The sequence below is a fragment of the Rhinolophus sinicus genome, linkage group LG03 (assembly GCF_036562045.2).
Source record: "Rhinolophus sinicus isolate RSC01 linkage group LG03, ASM3656204v1, whole genome shotgun sequence".
NCBI lineage: Eukaryota > Metazoa > Chordata > Mammalia > Chiroptera > Rhinolophidae > Rhinolophus > Rhinolophus sinicus.
This window is the reverse complement of record NC_133753.1, coordinates 42,388,939-42,412,739: the sequence shown is the minus strand read 5'-3', so window position 1 is coordinate 42,412,739 and position 23,801 is coordinate 42,388,939. Positions and strand designations below refer to the sequence as shown.

Below are 23,801 nucleotides of genomic sequence, written 5' to 3'. Positions count from 1 at the left end.
CGAAGAAAAGGGAAGTTAGGTCTGAGAACCTGCCTCCTGCCCCAACCCCAAGCCCACCTCACAGGCGCCCCCACAAAGCTGCCCTCCACACTTACCTCACCCCAGAAAGCCACCCTGGAAATCAGACCCAGCCCTGGGGCTGAACTATGATTCCAGTCAAAATGCAGAATAAACTGTAAGCTGTTTTCATCATTTAGACATTGGTGTAAATGGAGTAAGCAGATCCTTTTCTGAGAGAGGGTTGCTGAGACGGCAGCACAGCCAGGAGGGTGAGGGAGATGTGGTGAGGCGCTCCCCACCCAGGCCGTGTCCCCCATGGCTGACTGCCCCCTCCAAGCTGCAGTACTTGTCTCCCTCTCTGGCTCCCTGTCTCCATCAAAGCGGCCTCTTAATGGGTGGAGGAAATCGTTAAGTGAAGGCTTTCTCTCTGGTTCACAAAGTCACTCACTTTGCCCGGCTGCCTTAAATCAATGCGCCTAGCCCTCTGGTGACAGCCACAGTACCTGCCTGTGCTCTAAGCAGATCTCACAGCACATTAATATTCTTAATTACCAACCGAATTAAAATAGACTGAGAGGAAAAGGTGAGCGGAACTCAGCCCTGGATCTCTCCTTTGCTAATTGCACAAAATTTCTCCAGGGACCAGCAGAGACCCCTCCCCACCTAGCTAGGCCTCTTTCAGGAGAGAGAGGGAGACCTTTTGGAGAACTCGATGAAAGCCAGGGTCTGTCTCATCAGAAAAAATGCTCAGAAAATCTTAGATACATTTCAGACCTCATGGTCCCTGCTCACAACTGTGGAGCTTCCCAGTGCCCTGAGTTTTATCCAAAGATCTGCAGATGGTCCATGAATCCCCAAGTGAAAAATCTCTATATTTGTTTATCTTTAAAAATATAATAATTCACAAGCCTTCAGAAACAAAACATTATAAATGAATAACTGGGTCAGTGGATGATAAGGAATGGTGGGGATTGTGGCTAAAATTAATCATTAGGTGTGGCTGGTTAGCTCAGTTGGTTAGAGCGTGGTGCTGATAACACCAAGGTTGCTGGTTCGATCCCTACATTGGCCACTGTGAACTACGCCCTCTTTAAAAAAAGAAAAAAGAAAGGAAAAATATTCAAAAATTAAACTATTACTAGATGGACCAAACAAAATGATCTTAAGACTAGATTTAACTCCTGGGTAACCTATATATTGTCTTAGGATTTTCTAGGTATTTATACCTGCTCCCCCCCCCCCCCCAACTGATAATGAGACCTATCCATGATCTAGCCCTAAGCATTCCCTCTAGAGCTTAAGCTTATTTCTCCTAAGTCTTATCTGGTAAGAGATCTCTCAATTCTTTTCCTCCATGCTGTTGCCAGTTCTTCCAGAGCTCTGCTCAGCTCCAAAGCCCAAGTTAAACAGCACCTCAGCCAGAAGCATCCTGACAGCCAGAGTACAGAGCTTCCTGAGCCCTCTGTGACTCAGTTGTCACCACCCATTCCCTAAGCCAGTTAGCAGCCACGGGCGACTGCTCCACAGGGGACATTTGGTAACATCTGGAGACATCTTTTATGGATGGCCACACTTTGGGGGAGGGGTACATCTGGTATCTAGTGGGTAGAAGCTAAGGACGTTGTCAAACGTCCTACAATGCGCAGGACAGCCCCCACAACAAACAGTTATCCTGCCCACATGTCGGTAGTACCCAGGGTGAGAAACACTGTTGTGAGTGGGCCCTGAATGAGCTCCTTGAGGGCAGGGCAGTGTCGTGGATGATGCTATGCTCCCAAGGCCTGTGACACAGGGTCCGGCACACAGTAGGCACTCAGCTTGGGCCTGTTGAGGAGGTGGAATGGCTAGGAGTGGGTCTAAATAGAAAGATCCCATCTCAGCCCCAAATAGCACACAGTTGAGTCAGGAAGGTGGCGGCCTCGCCCCCGTCTACATTGGCTCTCCTCCACACAGACAACTTCACCAAGGCTGACAACCATGAAGTGAATTTGCTGAGGGGGGCTTCATGAGTTTGGGGAGGGGGCATTAGAATGGTTTTTTCAGTTGGGCTCTTTAGGTGGCAAGGACAGAATACACCCAGGGCTCCCTGAGAGGTAGAACATCTCATGGTGAAGAGAGAGTAAAGGGAAACCCAGGCCTTGGGAAAAGCAGAGCAGCCAAGGGGAGTCTAGGTTGGGAGCCATCACTCTGGCACCTTCCATTAAGAAGATGCAGAAAAAGCCATGTCTCTTCTCTCCATCCTGCACCATCCCACCACCAGGTCCATCTAGACTTTCCTTTTTACCCTTGACCTAAGCTCCTAACAGGGCCAAATTATGTTAGCCAAAGTGCCTAGGGCCCATGAAAATGTTTTAACTTTAATTTCTTTTAAAATCAGAAGAACAAAAGAATAATAATGAATATAAAATAATGAATCTAGTCTGGATTATATTCATCTTTATACCAACTCAGTTGTATTACATTTAGTACTATATATTTTTATGGAGAGCCCCCCCCCCAAAAGTACTGCCCGTCACACCCTCCCAGCCCTTCTGCACTGTGACCTCTCAGCTGCAACTCCCACCGTGACCACTGTCCCTTGTTTCTTAATGAAAATTCCACAGAGAATCCACTGGCAACATTTTGAATACAAACATGTAACTAGGAAGTATGCTGACTTTAATGAATTTTCCTTAGGAAAGGGTTTTCCGGAATAGACTCCATTAAGTCAATTTAATTCCTTGATCAATTTTCTATAAACCTCAGATAAGCTATTTCCAATTTTTTCGCTTTTTCATTTTCAGTTGACTGAAAAGTATTTTCATTGGGACTAATTCTTTTGCACTTTTTATATCAGAAATTTGGTTCATAGATCAAATTTTTGTCAATATCAAATTTCACTGATGATAGCTTCTGTCACGGCAGGTTTTATTTTGTGACCTTTATTTCTACCAAATCCATTTTCTGGGCTCAATTTTCATTCTAAATGTAGTCAAGAACATTTGATTCTTTCATGAATTCTAGTTAGATAACAACCTAATTGAGCCATCTCAGATTTCTATGCATTGGATAAAAGACTTGAGTTCGTGACTAATATTTCTTCGCTTAAGCCACAAGAAAACTGTGACTACATTTATGAGATGGAGAGAAAGGGTGATGCAGGAGTGGAGGCAGAGTAAAGAAGAGAGAAGTGCAGGCCGGAGGTCAGGATGTCCTGGGGGGGATGGGGAATCAGTGGGAGGATCAAAATATTTTTCCCTGTTCTAGTTTATCTTTGTCTACTTTTATTTCATAGGTCACTTGACTATTCTTGGGCCCACAGAGTGAGAGGAAGCGTGTGGTATAAAATATGACAGTGGCCACTGAGTCAACACCTGGGGCAAGCCATTATTCCTTTGGAAGGAGATAAGGCATGGAACCATGGGCAGAATAGTTTCCATCTGGACAGTTCTATCCATGTGATGAAGCACTTCCACGTATACTATTTCACATGAGTTCTAAACATCACTGTGAGGCAGGCAGTATCACCTTTGATTTATAGATGACAAAGGAAAATAAGGCGAGTGAGGTGGGTCCTCTTGTTTCAGACCCAGGTTTTCCCCATTATGCCTCACAGCCTCTCAAAAGAAGGCGCACGAGGCACGTGCCCGTCATGTTCCAGTTGGCAGAGGTCTTCATGCCGGATCCCAATATTCCTGAGGCCTGGAGCAGGAGTACAAACGGAGGCCTCCCCCCAACCATGTGACTAAATACTTAAAAGTTATTAATCAGGCTCACGAGCCCTGAAAAGAACATTCTTTCTCCTGCTACCTTGACAAATATACCTTAATAATGACAAAACTGAAAAATAGTGTTTTTCATATGACTGAAAACTGGTTTTTCTATGGCTGAATGTGAAATATCAAAGATGACAGCATTTAATCATTAGTAGGTAAATGATTCCTCGGTAGTGTTCTGTCGATAAGCCAGTGAGGTTTGAAAGAATAATAAAATAAAAACACATGTAAGTTATATATTATTTCTTTAGTCCATAAAATTTTTCTCTTTTTATTTCAACAAAATTACTATGTATGTTGTTATAACAAGGATTTTTACAAAAGTTTTTGTTCCGTTGGCAGAAATGCCAAATTAGACAACCATTCTTGAGTTCTTAGACAGTTTTGCTTTAAGTTCGAGAGGGAGAAACTTCAGTTTTCTGAGACAATAGCAACTAGAATTATAAACATATCCCATAAAGCAGTACTTAGATTCAGAAGTGAACCATACATTTTACATATCAGGTTCAAACACTGTAGTGAAGTTATCTGTGGTAACTTATTATTACAGGAAACATTACATAATATGCTAATTTTCCCATATAAATTGCTATCATTTATAGATTTCCACATCTCCCGAAGCAGTATCTAGCTTGGTACTACTCAGAATGCCAGGCCATGAAATATTGGTTGCTGGTCTGTGATGAGACGACGGGGAGGTTGTGAAAGATTGTGTCCCTAGGCACACGCTTTAATTCAGCTGGTGTTGTTTCATAGCAAGACTTTCTTGATGAAGGAAGCAGTGTGTTGATTTACATTCCTTAATTAGCGTCAAGAATCCATGTGGCATTTCTTAAGTTCTTTCACATTTTTCAACAGTGGGATATTCTAAAGAAAACCAAAAATACCAGTACTTTGCTCATTTGTTCAAATCTCTCCTCAGTTAGACTCTGCTTTAGTCTACAAAGGCCAGAATATAGTCTCTATTTGACTATTTGAATGTGAATCTTCTCCTTTATAGTCATCTGAGCATTTTATTTCTATTTTCTAATTTCCTTATATTTTATTGATATACGAGGTCGGACAATTAAGTTTGCAAACTCATCGTAGAAAAAGTACTACATACCTTATTGCTGAACATCACTATGGTCACCTTCGAAATACTCCCCTTGGGAAGCTATGCACTGAAGCCAGTACCCAGCCCACCCTTTAAAGCAATTTTGGAACGCTTTTTTTTTGGATGGCCATCAGAGCTGTCATCGTATTACCCTTGATGTCCTGAATGTCATCAAAATGTCTTCCTTTCAATATTTCCTTTATCTTCGGGTAAAGAAAGAAGTCATTGGGGGGCAGATCAGGTGAGTAGGGAGGGTGTTCCAATACAGTTATTTGTTTACTGGCTGAAAACTCCCTCACAGACAGTGCCGTGTGAGCTGTTGCATTTTCGTGATGCAAGAGCCATCAATTGTTGGTGAAAAGTTCAGGTCATCTAACTTTTTCATGCAGCCTTTTCAGCCTTTCTAAATAGTAAACTTGGTTAACTGTTTGTCCAGTTGGTGCAAATTCATAATGAATAATCCCTCTGATATATTTTTTTTAAAAAAGGTTAGCAACATCATTACAAGTTCGCGAACTTAATTGTCATACCGTGTATCAGTTTTATTATATATTATACATGAAGTTTTGATCTATTTATAAAAAATAACCTTTAAAAAGATTTAAAAGTATTTTCAGTTCTCTAAAAAATGACACAGACAATTTAGATCTGTTTTTTAAAACAACCTTTTGCTAACATTATTTATGACAAGCAAGAGTTCATACCAAATAATTATGGGTCGCACAATTTTTAAAAATATTTCACTTTCTGTCAAGCACCATGATTTGCACTTTATTTGAGGACCTTTTGTTGTTTCACTGAACTCCTCAAATCATATTGTATCTTGTCCAAATTACTTCTGATTCCTTTAAGAGCGTTTTGCTGCCCTTCCCATCAAGTATCTGTGAGTGGTTCTAAGGTCAAATTTGATATGCGTTTCATCAAGATGTTCTATCTTGGAACAGATCCAGAAAATATCATATATAATCACTGAATTGTCCAAATAATGCCATTGAATTGGCACAGTTGAAACCACATCTTCTAGTATGAACTGAAACCATGAGCAGTACACAGCACAGAGAATGCTTCCGCATTTTTTGTCAAAATTCTGGCTCATATGCTTTTTCCTTCGTGATCATATTGGTGGTATCATCAGAGATTTACCCTTGACAAGGTTTTAAAAGCAATGCCTATAATTGAAAGCTGTTATTTTGTTTGTCACTTTAATCGAAAGTTATACTCTTTATAAAAGGCATAAAACGAATGAAATACTCCTTAATTTGTTTTCTTTTTCTGTAGTCCAAATCTTGTACAATAAATATTAGTCATCCGATGTTGCTTCTGTCTCGGATGCAATCTAATTGATCTGAATAATATTTGTTTTTTAAAAATTATATTGTTTAATTTCTTCTGTCACTGTTTACCCTCCAAACTAATAATCTCATTTTGAATTCTACACCCTAGATAATTATTTGTTTCATTTTTTAAAACTCTGTCTTATGTATTTGCATATTTTAGCATCAAAATTTAAAGTCATTTCTAATCTAGGTTTTCTTATTTTCTGTATATATACCGTGTCATTAGTGCCTCTCCCCTCCCCAAACACAGCATTCTGTCCGGCTGAATAGTGGGCATATCCTTGTGTTCTTTAAAAACATCCCATCGATGTTCCCTGTTGGTGTTTACTAATTTTTATTTAAGACCGTCCACAGTTAGCTGTTTATTCAGCTCCTTTTTCCATTTTTAGTGATTGTAGGAGAGTTTTTTAGCGGTACAGGTAAATAAAATCTGCTCACTTTTGTTGTTGGCAGTTTTAAAAGTGTTAAGCAGACTGTCACTTTCATGATTTTCTGTTTCTTTTTGCCTCTTTTTGTTGGAGCCCCACTTTCATAATTGCTCTTTCTATCATTATTTTTATTTGCACTCATTCTCAATGATCCATGGGATGAAAAATAAAATGAATTACATCAAGACTATAAAATTTTAATATATTTTCATCATACCATGTTTCCCCGAAAATAAGACCTAGCCGGACAATCAGCTCTAATGCATCTTTTGGAGCAAAAATTAATGTAAGACCCGGCATTATATTATATTATATTATATTATATTATATTATATTATATTATATTAATTATATTATATTATAAAGACCCAGTCTTATATTATAGTAAAATAAGACTGGGTCTTATATTAATTTTTGCTCCAAAAGACACATTAGAGCTGATTGTCTGGCTAGGTCATATTTTCAGGGAAACACGGTAGCAATGTAAATTAAATCAACTGTAAAAATTAACTTTTGAAAAGGTATGTGAAAAATAATTTTATTTTTTCTAAAATATTAAAAAAGTATCTATTAAATTGGAAAGGCCAAATACAAATTATAAGTAATGTATATCAAAATGTAAAACCAAAATTACTTAAACCTGGAATTTTCTATTTAATTTTTTGAAATTATAATTACCTTAATTAGTTTATAAAAATAAAACCACTTGTGATTCTAGCCTTCACTATCCATCTAGTTGGCAATATAACCTTTCCTGATTGACATTTTTAAGTGCTTATTGTGTGTTTTGACAGCCCTATAAGACAGGAAGGATTGTTCACACTTTTCAGGTAGGAAAACAGAGAAATTAAGGACTTGTCTGGTGTCCTCAGGCAGTGAGGGGCAGCACCAGGTTTTGAACCGGGTTTTTTTGACTCACCACACACTGAGTGGCACCCTAGGAAAAGCCCACAGGACAAGGCCCTTGAACGGTTTGGGACAGGTGGGCGGTCCACAAAGCCAGGGTTTTTTCTGTCTCACACAGGTGCCACAGCAGCTAACTCTGGCTCCTGCAGGCCTGAGGCCTGGGGTCCTGCAGCCCATAGCTTGAGGCTCTCTGTGGCCTACGGTGGGGACCGGGCCTTGGCCACAGGTCACAGCTGCTGCAGACCAAGTCTGCGCTGCCTCCTGAACCAGCACGAGGGCGCCACCTGCAGGGCTGCAAGGGCCCTTACCAAGCAAGCCCGCTTGTATCAGAGCGAGAACGACCCTAATGAGGCCGGCTGGTTTAGGCCCAGGGAGGATCGCGCGGGAAGGAAGGAAGTCTGGACTAGTGCAACCAGGAAATACCCACGCTACTCTCCCTACCATCAACTCGGTTATCCCTTTTCACTTCTTCCTCTGGCAAAGGGAAAGTTCTTCCTAATGTCTAACTTCAATCCCTCAAACTGCAATGGAAGCCCTTTCACTGAAAAGAAACAGAGACTAGAGCAGTCTTTGAAGCTGCTTGCTAGAGTTTCCAGAAATATAGCTCCGTGGAAATGCATCAGGAGTTCCTGTGCCAGTCAAGCTGTGGGTCCCTTCACCCACAGCTCTTGCTCAGGCCCATCTCCTTGCCTTGGAAAAGCTCCCCAGTTTGTAGGTGTGTGTGTCTAGAATCCAGCTACCAGATTACATCTCCACAGCTCTCACAACAACCCAGTGAGATCAGGGTTGTTGTTGCTGTTTTTTCAGATAATGAAACTGTGGCCTGAGCAGATGGCATGACTTCTTCTAGAGAGTCAGGGACAGGCTGGAAACAGCAGAAATATGATCCCAAGCCTAGGGCACTTCTCACCAAGCACTGTCTCCCCTTGTGGGAAAGGAGTGTGGTGCAAAGTCAAATTCCTGTGTCCATTTGGAGAGTAAATGGAGTTGTGCCCACATGAGCATCCAGCCCCCGGGTGCACACACATGTGCTTTGCACAAATGCATGAATGACCGGGACAATTGGACATCTATGAGTATTTGCAAGACAAACAAAACTAAACATCTCACGTACCCCACATCTTATACAAAAATTAACTAAAAAATGAATCATAGTCCTAAATGTAAAATGCAAACCTATAAAACTTCCACAGGAGAAAATATTTGTCACTTTGGGTTAGGCAAAGAGTTCTTAGATACCAAAAGCATAATCGGTAAAAGAAAAAAGTAATAATAAATGGATGTCATCAGCATTAAAAACTTGCTCTGCAAAATACACTGAAAATGAAAACAGACTGGGAGAAAAGTTTTACAAATTATATCTCCGACAAAGGATTACCTTCAGATTATGTAAAGGAGTCTGCAGGGGTGGCCGGTTTGCTCAGTTGGTTAGAGCGCAGTGCTCATAATACCAAGGTTGCCGGTTCGATTCCCACATGGGCCAATAAGCTGTGCCCTCCTTAAAAAAAAAAATAAAATAAGCAGAGGATTTCAATAGACACTTCACCAAAGAAGAAATAAGGCAAATAAATACATAATAACCAAGATGGCTACTAAGTGACAGGTGGACATGCTGTCCACACACAGAGTGGACGTGCTGGACAAAGGGAGGATTCACATAACTAGATTTCATCATGTACTTAAAGGCATGTAATTTAAAACTTATGAATTGTTTATTTCTGGAATCTACCTTTTAATATTTTTGGACTGAGGCTGATCATAAGTAACTGAAACTGCGGAGAGCAAAAGAGCAGATAAGGGGGGACTACTGTAAAGGTATAGTGAAATTATGGTACATTTGTGCAAAAGTATATTATTCACCCTTCAAAAATTATATTTTGTTCTTCAAAATTAACATAAAAAATATTTAAGTAAAAGAAACAGGATTTAAAGATATAAACAGTATTACCCCAACTTGAAGGAAAATTGTGCATGTTAGATACATGTATTAAAGACTAAAGTACGTAAAAATATAAATAGGGCTCATTTCTGGGTATGGCAGTTATAGGAGATTTCATTTTTCTTCCTTATATTTTTCAGAATTCTCCAAAATATTTCCCAACATATATGTATTGCTTTCATAAATTGTCTAATTAAGAGAGAAAAGAATGGATGCATGTCTGAGCCCCTCAGCCCTCCCTACTTGTTCAGTCCTTCACAGGTGATGCCACCCAGCTCCCAACAACGGGAGTTGGAGGTTTAAGGTGTCCCTCCCTCTGAGACCCCTTTGGCGCTCTGCTCCTGGCGCTGCTGTCTTCCCTTCCTTCCGGGAAGCCCCCTCCCCTGGCAGTCTCCTCACTCTCCCCTCTCCTCCTGTTTTGTGGCTGCTCCTGCTGCCCCTCTCCATTCCCTTTTCGTTCCTGAGCGTCATGCTGTCCCTGTGGGATTTCATTCACTCCATGGCATCAGCAAGGGCACCCACATCACCATGTCAGGCATAAACAGCTCCTGCAAGCTCCAAAGCCTTGCTCATTCACCCGTCCATTCAGCAGATGTTCACTGGGAATCTATTGCCAGGTGCTGCTCTGGCAGCGACAGCAAAGGTGATGCTTTCACAGCCCTGACATTCTAGCAGAGGGTTCTGGCAATAAGCACAGCAACAAATAAATGAACAAATTAACTGCAGAACCTGCCTGTGAATAAGATCCCCGGGACATTGAATGCATATTAAAATTTGAAAACCTCTGCTCTACACCAGCAGTTCTCAAAGTGTGATCCCTAGCCAGTGTCTCTGGGGAGCTTGTTACAAAGCAAATTCTCAGCCCAGACCTACTGAATCGGAAAGTCTGTGGGTGGAGCCCAGGATCTGTGTTTAACAAGCCCTCTGGGGGATCCTGCATGGCCCCTTAAAGGCTCCTCCAGATGAGGGACCACATCCCTTTTATCTTGGTTACCTCTATTAGTTTTAGTTTCCTATGGCTCTAACAAATTACCACAAACACTGTGGCTTAAAACAGCACACATCTTTTATTTTACAGTTCCGGAGATCAGAACTCCAACATCAGTCTTCAGTGGGCTAAAATCAAGGTGTTGGTGTTGACATAGCCGTGTTTCGTTCTGGAGGCTCTCGGGGAGAATCCATTTCCTGCCTTTTCCAGCTTCGAGAGGCTGCTCACAATCATTGGCTCCTGGCTGCATCACTCTGACCTCTGCTTCTATCATCGCACTTCTTCTCTGGCCTCTAACCCTCCTGCCTTTCTCTTACAAGAGCTCTTATGACTACAAGGGTCCCGCTCTGATAATCCAGCATAATTGTCCCATCTCAAGATCCTTAACTTTATCACATCTGCAAAATCCCGTTCACCATGTAAGGTAATATATTCATGGGATCTGGGATCAGGACGTGGACATCTTTAAGGGGACGTTCTTCAGCCTGCCACAGCATCTGTCACAGAAATCATGGCCCAAATGAAGCCTCCTCCCTGCACCCTGTGAGCCCTGGCCCACCTGTGAGCTTCTGACCTGGTCCCGGGGTGATGAGACCCCACCGTGCTCCTTGGCGCACTGGTCCTGCAATTCAAGTGGACAGATGCCTTGTGCGTTGGGAGGGTGAGCCTTAAAATTGAAGCTGTACCAGCCAGGACAGAGCTGGGGCTGTCAAACCAGTGATCCGAAGGTCAGCTGTGAGGGGAATACTGGGGTGCCAGATGGCGAGCTTGGTGTCTAGAGTCACCAAGAAAACATGCCCTTGGGTTCAAGTCCTGACTCAGCCATTTGCCAAGTGCATGAGCTTGTCCAAGCCACTTAACCATTCTGTGCCAACTCAGGGACCACATCTGCCTCACCAGGTTGTCAGGAGAACTACAGAGAAGTCATGAAATACCTGACTCTGAGGTGGTGGATGAGGGCAGGGATGCTGCTACTACTGATGAAGAGGTGAAATGGGGGGTTGGAGCCAGGGCCTGGGCTGGCAGCGTGGGGCAGGGGCTGACCTGACTCGGGGACTAGCCCCTGCCCTGAGCCCCCTGGCCCCCAGCGCTGACAGTCCTGGGAGTGAATTCGGCTTTAGGTCTTACATGGCCCTTTGTCTCTGTGTAATTTGCTGACTCCCTTTCGTCCTTTATTACAGGAGAACTGAAGTCTGGGAAGGGAGAAATCACAGGGGTCCCATGGTCCTGGGGGCCTCCCTGTGTTGACCCCAAGGTAGGGCAGGAAATGTTCAGGATCTAGGTGATGAAACCTGAGCTCAGCACTTACCAGCTTCCCTGACCCTTTAAGCTTTAGTTTCCTTCTCTGTAAGCAGGGATGATGCAATCTGTCCCACCTCTCCCTTGGCCCTTGGTAATGAGGACATGCTAGGGAGGTGAAGGGTAACATGGGTGTGGGCTGGAAGGATGGTGGGAACAGAGCGTTTGAGTAATAGAAAGAGTCCCTATCTGGAGTCTTCTGACCCGGGGTTTGATGTGAGCCCGAGAAAGGGCTGTTTGTTAGACTGTGATAAAGACATTAGTGTTTTGTGATTCAGGAGACCAACTTGGGGCTACATTAAATATTTACGCAGCCTTCTACTATCTTCTGCCTCTCTTTAGCAACTCCCTGCCCACGCTAAAACATTTAGCAGGGATTTCAGGAGTACTCTCAAAGCCGGCTCTGGTCAGAATGTGACTCGATAATGAGGGGCACTGTGATCGCGGCTCTTAGCAGATTCCCAGCCACTGTGGCTTTCCTCGGAGGCCAGGACAACCCGCTGGGCTCGCTCAGATCTGCATGTTGGAAGGAAGACATCACCCTTAGATCTTTAAAAGGAAAACTAAATAAACCATGTAGGCTGATGTGACACAGGCTGGATCCAAAGGGACTTTCTAGTATACATATCAGAAACCACCCTGAAAATAGCTGCACAACAACCTTTGAGGAGAAAGAAAGCCCAGATGGCAACCTAATGCAAATTCAGCCTTTAATTCATGGTGACCTCAGGCAAGTCACTTGCCCTTTCAGGATCTTACTGTTCCTGGAATAGCTAATAGATATCTCTACCTCCGTGTATGCTAATGTACGAAATTGACTACAAGTACTCCATATTTCCCATAAGTGGACGATTTCTCAAAGGCTTGATCTTGTGAAAGCCTCAAGATTGGCTGGTTAATGTGCACAGGAGTCATATTTTGAACATTAGCTGTAGGATGTATGTTTTCGTGAACCTCAGAGTAGACATGTTCCAGGAAAAATTGTATATATATTTAATTTTTAGACATTGAAATATACCCTCTGATTACCAAGAAAGGCAGAATTGTTCAGCAATTGAGAGCACAAAGTTTGAACCAGTCCTGAGTTAAGCCCTAGCTGTGTGACCTTATACAAGTCATGACCTCAACTTTCCAATCTAGGGAACAGGCATAATATTAGACGTGGGATTTAGGGAGCATCAAATGAGATATCATGTCTGGTCTGTTAAGAGCTTGGTAAACACTGGTTACAATGATCACTTTAAATCCTCTTGTCAAAGCAAAGCGTTCTGCTTGGCTAAATGTTTTGTGTGACTCGGGACTTCCACGCCTTAAGTAGACTGGCTCTGTCTTAGGATTTATCTGGGTCCAGAGCTGCCCTGCCCAGCCAGCCTGGCCCCAGGAGAGCAGAAAGGCAGTACTTCTGTCTCCCACAGCTCCTGAGCTGGGTGTGGCCAGAGCACAGCAAAGCTTCCTCTGGCCTTTCCTGAGAACACAACTTCAAAAGGTCCACTCCCAGACTTTAAGAAAGCCTGGGGCCCAGCGCCAGCCCCTCTCCTTCCTAGGGTCAGCGCTCTGTCCCAGCCCTATTTCTAGAAGTGTCCTTGCCCATCCAGGCTGCCGCTGAGGAGGTCGCCCCTCCACCTCCGGGGGGAGGACCCAAAAACAGACAGTAGAAGCCCTTATCCTCACTGAACCCCACCAGGGTTCAGATTTCAACCTTGCCCTGTGCTGTCTGTGGACCCTCTGCACCTTTCTTACTTGGTCAGTGTTCCTGTCTGACCCCACAGATTGTCTTGTTAATGAATAAAATAATGTGCAGAGCAGGTGATGCTCAGAGGCTGTTACCTGTAACTTCTCCCGCTGCTGCTCCACAAACTGGGTACACAGAGGGCGGAGGTCCGAGTAGGTGGGAGCATGGAGAAGGGGGCTCATCTACAGGTGGGGACTTTGGGGCCTTACCCACCTGTAAGATAGCTCTGCCACGCTGGCCTAAATGCCAGTTTGTCTGAAACGCTAGCTTCTTTCAAATGCAAATATTCCACAGAGACAGCCCACAGAGGACCTGTGCTCATTTACACCTGAGCTTGAATAGGTGTGTTCAAGAGACATCCCTTAATGCAAGACTACTAATAATTACTTTCATATACTCCGACAACTATGCATTTATTGCACACACACTATTGCCACAATACCAGAAATCAGAAAAAGACTCATAATCCTAAAGCTAGTAAACGGGAATACGGGTTTTCTTCTTTCCCCAATTCCCCTCCAGCCCTTGGACAGGCACATATACAACTTTTCACAGCTGGACTTGTGCCCAACGCAGTTTTGTATTCTACACCATATCATCAGCGTGTTCTCACGCTGCAACAGTCTTCACAATTTGCTTTAAAGTGGGCGGGCTGCTGCTTACCAGTGCTCTAGAGCTGAATTTAGGTTGCTTCAAGTTCCCCCGCTGTTAGATATAATGCTGGAATTTTGTTCAAAGAGCTTTTTCATTGTGTGAGGATTATTCCCTTAGGATACATTCTTAGGTGTGGGAATGCTGGGTTAAAGGTGATGAATATTTGTGTGGTTCTTGAAGGAAAGCGGAGTCCAGGTTTTGCTTCCGGCTTGCAGACAGCTGGTACCTAGGGACCGAGAGAGAGCTGGGGTCAGGGAGGGCGTCTCTGGGTTCACCGGAGCAGTCACGCATTTGTGGGGCAATCCTGAGAGGCTGTTAGCCCTGGAGGCGACGCAGCAGCCTTAGGCTGAGAGCAGATGCCAGAGGCTGCCCACCTTGCCACTCCTCCAGCATGTGCCGTGTCCGCGCCAGTGCCGTGAGGGCTCAGCTGGCTGGCAGAGGGAGAGACTCAGGGAAGTGGGGAACCCCATGCCCTGGACGGTCAAGAATTCAGGCAGGAAGTGCAATTGTTCTTGCTGCTCGGGAAATCCACCACCATCGCTATGTGTAAGCTGGAGTGGTCATGGCAGGCACCCCATGTTCTGCACGCTTCTCTTTGTATAAATAGTATGTTTGCTGTGTGGTGAGTCTAACCCAGGGCACTGTAGATGGAGCTGGATGATGAGGACCCAGATGGGACCTTGGCTCTAGGCGCCCCAAGAGTCCGGCAGCTGAGGGGGTTGGACTACCTGGGGGTCTGCACACTGGCTGCACATGAGAATCACCTGGGGAAGACCTGGTCCCACCCCCAGAGATTCGGATTGAATTGGTGGCTGATACTGACATCCGCCAGGACTGAGAACCACTGGACTGATTATTACGTTTTCTTGCTACAGCATTTTGGGATCAGGCACAGAGACCCTCTGAGGCTAGTAGGAGAAAACGGCGGTTATAGTCGGGTAACGATGGTACTTGTAGGGGAAGGTGGGCTAAACCTCCTTCATAATCTCTATGTGGGCCTTTTCCCTAGCCACCCAAATAAACCCTCCACCCAAATAAAGCAGTGCGCTTCTTTGCTCATGGAGCTTCAAGACCAGTCTCCTAGTTCTCCCCTTGCAAGCAGGCAGCTGCCCAAACCCGTTGTATAGAGGGTTGTGGGCCTTTGGCTGCTGTAAAATTACTGCCTTGGGCCTGGGAAGCTGGGATCTGAGACAGAAGCAGCCCTGACACCACAGGTCTGCTGGTTGCTCTCATGGTATCTCTGCTTCTTTCTGAGCGTCTTTACTGCTGAGGTCAAATGACCCTTTGGATTCTCTGGTTCTTGATGGATATTGACCCTGAGGAACCTGCCTGGCAAGGGGCAGGCCTGGGTCTTCCCTCAGACACCCGAGATGTCGGGTCCTCGTTGTCTCTTCCTGGGGAGGCAGGGGCCCAAGCCTAAGTTCAGCCATTTGGCCCGGCCCTGGCCAAGGGGAGTCCCAGACAAGGTAAGTCACTCTCCTTCCCTTCTAGCATCTTCCTTCCCTGCACACATTCTTCAAGGGCCAGCATTTCATGCTCTGCCTCCCTCAATCCTGCTCTGAGGACAGGATCTCCACCTGGGGAGGGACTATGCTCTCCACCCCAGGGGGTTTGCCCGGGAGTCTGTGCTCTCTTCATGGAAGGCAAAGCTTTATTCTTCCTGGCAAAGGGTTGTCAGCACCTGGGCATCAGAGGAGGGGCTGGGACACAGGGTGGGGTAAGCACATTCTCCAAAAGGGGCAAGATATCTCCCATAGGTACTCCATGATGGAAAGAGGTTAGAGGAAGAGGTGCAAAGCATGCTATTGAAAGGGCCATGGTCAGACTGTGAGGCAGTGAGAGAGGAAGTAGAAGGGAGGTGATTCCCCCAACTCAATGCCCCCAGCAAGGTCCTGATATGGCTTGTCTCCTTTCTCCTCCATAACACCACCAGATGGAAGAAGATGCTGTAGCTGAGATGAGGTGAGAAATGGAAGGAAGAAGAAGAGGAGACTGACTTCCAGATATCACCAGTGGCTGCCAGTAGGAGGAAAGACACCACTTTGGGTGGAACAGTAGCCCCCCAAAAGATAAGTTCACGTCCTAACCTCCAGTCCCTGTGACTGTGACTTTATTTGGGAAAAAGGTCTTTGCAGATGTAATTAAGGATCTCAAAATGAGATCATCCTGAACCCAATGACTGGCGTCCTTATACAAACAGGAGAGGACACAGAGACACAGAGGAGAAGGCCACGGGAAGACAGGCAGAGATTGGAGTCATGCTGCCACAATCTAGGAAACTCGTGGGGCCACCAGAAGCTGGAAGAGACAAGAACACATTCTCCTACGGAAACTTTAGAGGGAGTCTGGCCCTGCTGACACCTGGATTTGGGACTTTCTCCAGGATTGTGAGAGAGGAAGTTTCTGTTGTTTTAAACCATTCCATTTGTGGTAATTTGTTACGGCAGCCCTAGAAAACTAATTACAGCACTGACCGCTTGTCTGAACACAGTGGCTGAAAAGAAAGCTCTTTGAGAAGTTCCTGTCAACCATGTACTGTTTCTGAGCAGCCACGTCCTCCTCTGTACAACGAGGATAATAGTCCCAGCCCTGATGAAAAGATGGCTGGAAATAGGGCCTTGCAGCAGGGCAGCTCCAACGGTGTGAGGGAGGTGGCTGTTTTAGATCTGGCACTGCAAGCAAGTCCTGGCACCTCTCCCGGCCTCAGTTTTCTCATCTGCAAAGTGGAGCAGTAAACCCTGCCCTAGTGATTCCATTACAGAGGAGATAAAAAGAGGGAGCGGACTTATGGGTTAAGTTAGGATTGGGTGCTAGAAGGCTGAGAATGTGTGAGCGCCCTGAATCCTGCTGTTAAGTGGGGATGACTGTCCCTTTTGCACTGTTTCTGCTGTCACACAAGGTATTTTGAACAAAGAGGACAGACAGTCTGGGCCCACCAGGGAGGAGCTGGTGAGCCTCCTGAGGAATAAGCACCCGGATGGGAAAGTAACTTCTGATACTGTGCACCCTAAACGCCCAGGTGCCACGAGAGGCAGAGGCAGAGATGGGAGATTCCCAGTCATATAGATGGGGCCGGACTATTCTCCCCCAAAGGGTATTGTTATGTTGTAAAGGTGTCCAAAGTAGATGTGACATTTATGACTGCCACTCTCCTTTGTTCCTACCCTCCTTGGCTCCCTCTGACTGCTTGCACCCCGCTCCCCTTGTGTGGTCCACCCACCCATTGCCACGAAGAGACATGCAGGGACCAACCTAATGTGGGTCATTTCCACAAATGTTTACAGAGGCCCTAGAAAAAAACAACAAAACCCCAAATGTTAAATGCACTCAGCATTGTGCCGTTTACAGAGCACTTCCAAATGCGTGCTGTGGTCCTCATGATAACCCTAAAAGGAAAGAGGCTAGGATGCCTACTTAGAGATAAAGAAACCGACAGAGAAGAGAAGCAACTGCTCAAAGCCCTTTGAATACAGGTTGCCTGAGTCCTGCTGCTCTTGCCCTGTCACCTCCCTGCCTTCTTGACATGTCATCTGCTGCCTCGTTGGGTAATTTGGGGCCTGGGCCTCTCCAGGAGCATCCGGTGCCCATATCTCCCCAACTGGTGTGGTCTCAAAAATCCTCTGAGGCCTATAGTTCTCAGCCTGGCTTTCCAGACCCTCCCTGGGACTCCCGCACCCTCCACTCCGCTCTGTCCCCCCCTTGCACCTTGGCTCAGCTCCTTCTCCCATGAGAATGCTCCTCCCAGTTCATCCTGTGCTTCAAGTTTCTTGGGCTGCATGGGAAGCCCCAACCCGGTTCCCCTGCTCTGCCCTCTCTGGGTGCGCACCATCCACAACAGCCTTTCCTCACTCCACATCTTTCTCCAAAGTGTTCCTGTTTAACCATTCAGCTAGATGTTAATCTCCCTGAGATCAGAGGTGGATATCTGTGGCACCTGCCAACCAGGTGTTCAGCTAAGACATGCTGATCTGTTCACTGCTTATCCACGGACCACCTCCCTTTAGGTTGGGAGCCTCTTCATCTTCCTGCTTTAGTTTCCCACGGTGCACACAAATGACTTGCCGTGGGCCAGAGTCTGGTGGGGTATTGTGCATCTCTGTTCACTTTGCTGGGGGTGATGGGGGGGTCCATGCCTGGCTGTGAATGCTGCAGCTTCTGTAGGGTGGAAACGAGGCCAGCGCTCGGCTTTGAACATTTCAAGCCCTATTCTGCCTCCAACATCCATCAATGTCAGGGGCATCAAAAGATGGCATCAGAAAGCACACCTCTTGCCTTCCCCATTCAAAGGGCTTCATGTCTAATATCTCATTTAGCCTCCCAACGCCCCTGGGAAGGCAAAGTAAGGATTAGTAATGAGGGACTTGTCTGAGTCCACTCTGAGTTCAGCATAAGCTGGGAGCAGGATCCATTCCCCTTTGCCAGCCATTCTTGTCAAGGTCTGCTTTGTTCAGGGAGACTGCCTACCTGTTTGTACGCCCTCAGTCATTTTTCCTTCAAGAACTTAAATCTGGGAGGACAAGCTAATCTAGACTGAGAGAGACACATACACCCCCCCTTCTCAAGATGTGTAGTCACAGAAAACCTTATAAAGCAAGATGCCCAATTGCACAATTCAGGATCTGTAAGAAGGGTCTTAAAGATAATCAGCTGCAACCCACTCACTGCAAATGATGGAGAAAATGAGGCCCAGAGAGGCACAGAGACTTGTCCAAAGTCACAGAGCTAAACGGAGGCCTCTGGACTCTGGGTCCAGTGCTCCTTCCACGGTTGGTGCCCTTAGCAAACAAGGCCAAGCAGGGAACAGAAGGAGCTCAGGGAGTCTGAGGCTGCAAAGAGGGACGACCATCCAGTTCCGTCTGGGAGTTTTGTCCAAGGGGTGGATTTTCCAGAGTTCCTCTGGGAGGGTGAAGGGTGGGAGCAGGAAGTAGCTGCAACCTATTCCTTCAGCACCTGGGAGTAGACACAAAGTCTGGGTTCCAGGGACCAAATGTGTCTTTGTCCCTTCAGCTCTTATCACTGTCCACTGAGTGGCACAGGTCCAGGACCAGCACCTTCCAGACCTGGGAAATGGAAACCTGGGGGAAAGGGTGAGGGGTGGCAAAGCAACACCCCTCTCACCCCCGCCCCACATCCACCCGACTTTTCCCCCACTTGGGAGAGCCAGGTAGAACTGACAACAGGGCCACAACAGCCACGAGTCTCTACCACCCGGGAAGACGACGTGTGGGGTGCGGCTGCGGGTACCCAGTTGTTTTTTTCCCTCCCTGTGCTCCACCCCATGCATTCTTCTGAAGGGCATGCTCAGGGGCACGGCCCTCAGGAAGGCCTCGGGCTCCCAGCCCTCAGCACCTGGGAGTGGGGGTGGCGTGAACGGCATGGAGGGCTATGGGGTGAGGGTGCCTCTGCGTCCCCCCACGACTCCACTTGGGCGCTTGGTTTTGGTCGTACCGCAGCCTGGAGAGCGGTGGTGGGCGATCCTTTGGAGGTCACGGAGTCCAGTGTTGGTGGCTGGTCAGTTGTTAGGTGCGGGCCCCCAGAGGGGAGGGGGCCCCCTGTCCGCGGCTCCTCCTCCGGCCTCCCCGCCCCTCCCGCCCCGCCCCGCGCGGGAGGGGGATCGCGGGCGGGACCGGCAGGGTAGGCGCGCCTACCAGCCTGGCCAGGTGCAGCGCCCGCGTGTCTGTGGACCGCTGCGCCCCGAGGAGCGTCCAGGTCTCTGGACTGCCTGGACTGCGTCCCCGCGCCCTCTCAGCTGGACGTCCGCGACCCTCTGAACCCAGGTAACCGAGGGCGGGACTTCTCTCCGGTGCCGCCAGGGGTCCCAGCGTGCACGCCCTCTCCGCCTCCTAGTCGGTGCGCACCCTGCTCGGCGGCCGCCCGCAAGCTCCCCTGGGGCCCGCCGGCCGCTCCGAGGGCGGGTCTTGGAAAGTTCGCGCCAGGCAGTGGGCGGCGATAAAACATAGCCCGGTTCTCCGCATCCCCTCCTCCCGCCTCCTGCCGCGGGGAGCTCGGACCACAGTGGGGCGGCAGCCGCGTGTGCACAGGGTCTCCGCTGAAATCGGTTGAGTTTTGCCTGCTCACTTTTCCCATCTCTCACTCTTCTGAGCCTTTGCGTCCCTCCCCCGTACCCCGCCCCCTAATCCCTTAAAAAAAAAAAATCCTTGGATGGGTATTGCAGAGTTGGCGATTTCTTGAGGGATGTTTACACTTGTGCTTCCCGCCTCTTCGGGCCACATACACGCTAGGCCCCCGGGTTGAGCGAGACGGGGTGCGGGTGAGGCGGCAGCCCTTGGCCCAGGGGTTACGTCTGGGTGCTGTTGAAGTGGGTGCCCAGCCATGGGCGAGTCCTGGCTTCTGTCCTGTCTCACGACAGGCCACAGCCCAGGCTGGCCATCCTTGGCTCCCCAGCACTTCCCAAACCCCAGTTAAGATGAGCGCAGGAGAGAGGCTGGCCGGCAGCACAGCAATAACCCTTGCTGATTTGAGCAGAACGGGCTTCCTCCAGCCTAGGCTGTGAGGAGGGCTCAGCTTGGGGTGGGGATGGGAATTTCCCACGCAGAACTAGAGAGAACAGGCTGGGGGAGGTCAGTGGATCAGAGAGGCGATAACATGGACATATCTGATTTTCTTTTAGCCCCATAATAAACCAGGGCCCTCCTAGGTCTTATTCCATTGGCACATGAGGGGGAAAAAAAGGCTCAAAGATGTTAGGTCATTTGCTTGTGAACAGTGTGGGCCTGGACCTCAAACCACAGTCTCCTAGAGCCAGATGGTTGCTTCTCCATTTTTGCTGGGGCCCTGACTGGGCAGGGCTTTGTTTCTTCCCCCCATCCCTGAGGTTCCTCCCCTGAAAGGGGTAGGCCAGGAGAAGGCACCTCCAAGAAGAAATAAAATCTGGTCAGGAAGCTACTCCAAAAGAGAGCCTGCTCCTGGCTAAGTAAGAACTGCGGGAGGGCAGGGCCTGTTTTGTTCACAGCTGTAGCCAGAGTACCTGGAATAAGAATTGAATGAATTAACCTGAAACAGCAGAGAACCTTTTCCAGCTGATGGCTCTCTGTCTTTGGTGAGCAAAGAAAGGGCGCTCTGAAAAGCTGGACCAGAAAGGTGCCCACCACCACCACCACCACCACCACCACCAAGGGCTTTTGCCATTCTTGCCCACTTGGGGCAATTTAGCATTTTTTAAACCAGTGAGCACATCCACAATCCCAAAACGTGCTTTCGTTTTACCCTCAGTCCACTTCTTGTCAGGCCCAGGAGAAGCAGAGGGATGGGTTATATGCCCAGCTCCACCTGCCCTGGGTTGGAGGCAGAGGCCCTTTGTCTCACCTACGCCGAAGTCTTGCCCATACCTCCAGAACATTTTATTTGGAAACGTTACTTTTCTTTTCCCCCTCCCTCTCCTTACCACTTCATGGGGCAACTGTAGACAGAGGAAAGAGAACTTGCTTTTCTGGGCCTCAATTTCATTATAAAATGGGGACCACAGAGAGAGTGATTGGCCCAAAGGTCTTTGTAAGCTTCAGAGCAAACTGTAGTTATTTTCTCATGTGTATGTGTGTACGAGATCAGACAATTGCGCTCGCGAACTCAGCCTAGAAAAAGTGCTACCTACCTCATTGCTGAATATCAATCACTACGGTCACCTTCGAAATACTCCCCTTGGGAAGCTATGCACCGACGCCAGCGCCTATTCCACCCTTCAAAGCAGTTGTGGAACTCTTTCTCTGGAATGGTCATCAGAGCTGTCATTATTATCCCTGATGTCCTGAATGTCAACAAAATGTCTTCCTTTCAGTGTTTCCTATATCTTAGGGTAAAAAAAGAAGTCATTGGGAGCCAGATCAGGGTGTTGGAATATAGTTATTTGTTTACTGGCTAAAAACTCCCTCACAGACAGTGCTGTGTGAGCTGGTGCATTGTCGTGATACAAGAGCCATCAATTGTTGGTGAAAAGTTCAGATCATCTAACTTTTTCATGCAGCCTCTTTAGCACTTCCAAATAGTAAACTTGGTTAACTGTTTGTCCAGTTGATACGAATTCATAATGAATAATCCCTCTGATATCAAAAAAGGTTAGTAACATCGTTGCAACAAGTTCGCAAACTTAATTGTCACACCTCGTATGTCAACCTCACCTGCCCAGGTGGGCTGTAAATTTCTCTGGGAAGTAACCATGCGTCTTGGAATCCCTCAGAGACCTGATCTCATCCTGAGTACACAGGAGGTTCACAGGAAGTATTTATTATTTAAAAGCAATCTCTACAGGAAGAGAAATTGTTAAAATTGGTGGGAAAAGGGAGAGTTTTTAATCCCTCTTCCTTCTCCCTATGTAAGGAGAGGGGACATGCTCCCATACAGGGGAGGGTCCAGGAGGAAGGACGGAAGTGGTGTGAGAGCCCCTGGAGGTGGAAGTGATCAGTCTCTTGTTCATCCAAGGCCAGAGTCAAGTGGGAAGGCATAGCGAGGGCCCTAGAAGACTTTCCAAGGCAGTACCCTAAAGACTGAGGTCCTGCCAGGGACCCATAACCGCTGGACTCTTCAGCAGACCCCAGCATCTGCTTTGGCCCAAGGACAAACCAGGACACCCAGAGGTGGTCAGTTCTGCTCCCTGAGAGCATAGCTGGGATTTAAGGCCCTGCACCAACACGCCGCCCCCACTTCTCCCTGCACACTTAGGGCCCTGCCCAGCTCCCTACTGCCAGTTCCTGCGTCTTAACCAGAGCTTTAGACCCAGAATTTCTCAGCTGAAATCAGCCTTAGAGATCATATCTCTGTACCCCTTCTCAGCCTAATTTTCCATAACACTTATCACTATCTAACATCCTGTACATTTTGCTTTTTTCATCTTGTTTATCATCTATCTGTTGTCCCTGTTAGACTATCAGCTACTTGAGGGCAGGGCTACCTGTCTGTTTTATTTGCTGCTTTATCACCAGGGATCAGAGCAGTGCCTAGTGTGTAGTGGGCGCTGGGTTAAGAAGAGTTGCAGAACTGGTACGTCCAGCCCGCCCTTCCTCATAGTACAGATAGGGAGACTGAGGCCCAGAGAAGAGTGACCTGTTGGAGGCAGAACTGGAGCTTTCCCTGATTGGACTCAAGCTACTTCAAAGCTGAGTCTCTGTCCCCTGCACCAGGTTGCTAGGGCTGCTTCAGGCCAGCTGCCTCCAGTCACCCAGAGGGCCAGCTACTAGGCTGAACAGATGGCCACACAGACAGATCTGAGAGAGCCGGGGAGGAGGGCCCCCCTTCAGATCCCCATCCTGAAAAGAACCCTCCCAATGCTGCCCTCCAAAGGTGGGCAGTTCCTCTGTTAGAGGTGAGAACTGTGCAGCCTTTTCAAGTTCCTCAGGGCACCGGAGAACCGGAGAACCGAGGACCAAAGCCAGGTCCCAGCAACCCTGGGGAGAGGGGTGGAGCTTCAGGTCACCTTGGCCAAGGATAACAAACCGGTCTGAGAAGGTGCAACCAGACGTGTGGGCCAGGAAGAGGGAGGACATTATTCTGCCCAAGGCCAGGGGAGGGCTTGGGGCTCCGAGGCCTCACTTAGGAATCTGATAAGGGTGGTTCCCTTGGGGGACCCAGGAGCTTGAATTTCTGAGACACTGTGTGTAGGGACAAGCAGGATGCAGAAGCTCAAGTGTGGAGTGTGGGGGTTGAAATCCAAGAA

At 47.3% G+C, this 23,801-nt stretch overlaps 1 long non-coding RNA gene and 1 other non-coding gene across 4 annotated transcripts; one reads left to right on the top strand and one right to left on the bottom strand.

Annotated features, from left to right (window-relative positions):
• The first annotated feature begins 998 nt into the window (after positions 1–998).
• Positions 999–1,072, top strand: TRNAI-GAU (transfer RNA isoleucine (anticodon GAU)). The gene has a single exon. It is a non-coding gene; the product is annotated as a tRNA-Ile (tRNA).
• Positions 1,073–3,948: 2,876 nt separating this feature from the next.
• LOC141570563 (uncharacterized) lies at positions 3,949–19,716 on the bottom strand. 3 transcript variants are annotated; one of them, XR_012494686.1, is made up of 4 exons: positions 19,583–19,716; positions 14,144–14,360; positions 8,901–9,020; positions 3,949–5,316 (listed from the first exon to the last, which is right to left on the bottom strand). It is a non-coding gene; the product is annotated as an uncharacterized LOC141570563 (long non-coding RNA). The 3 variants fall into 3 exon arrangements; XR_012494687.1 differs by having other exon boundaries at positions 3,957–4,622; XR_012494685.1 differs by lacking the exons at positions 3,949–5,316; positions 8,901–9,020 and having other exon boundaries at positions 13,878–14,360.
• Between the last annotated feature and the right edge of the window lie 4,085 nt (positions 19,717–23,801).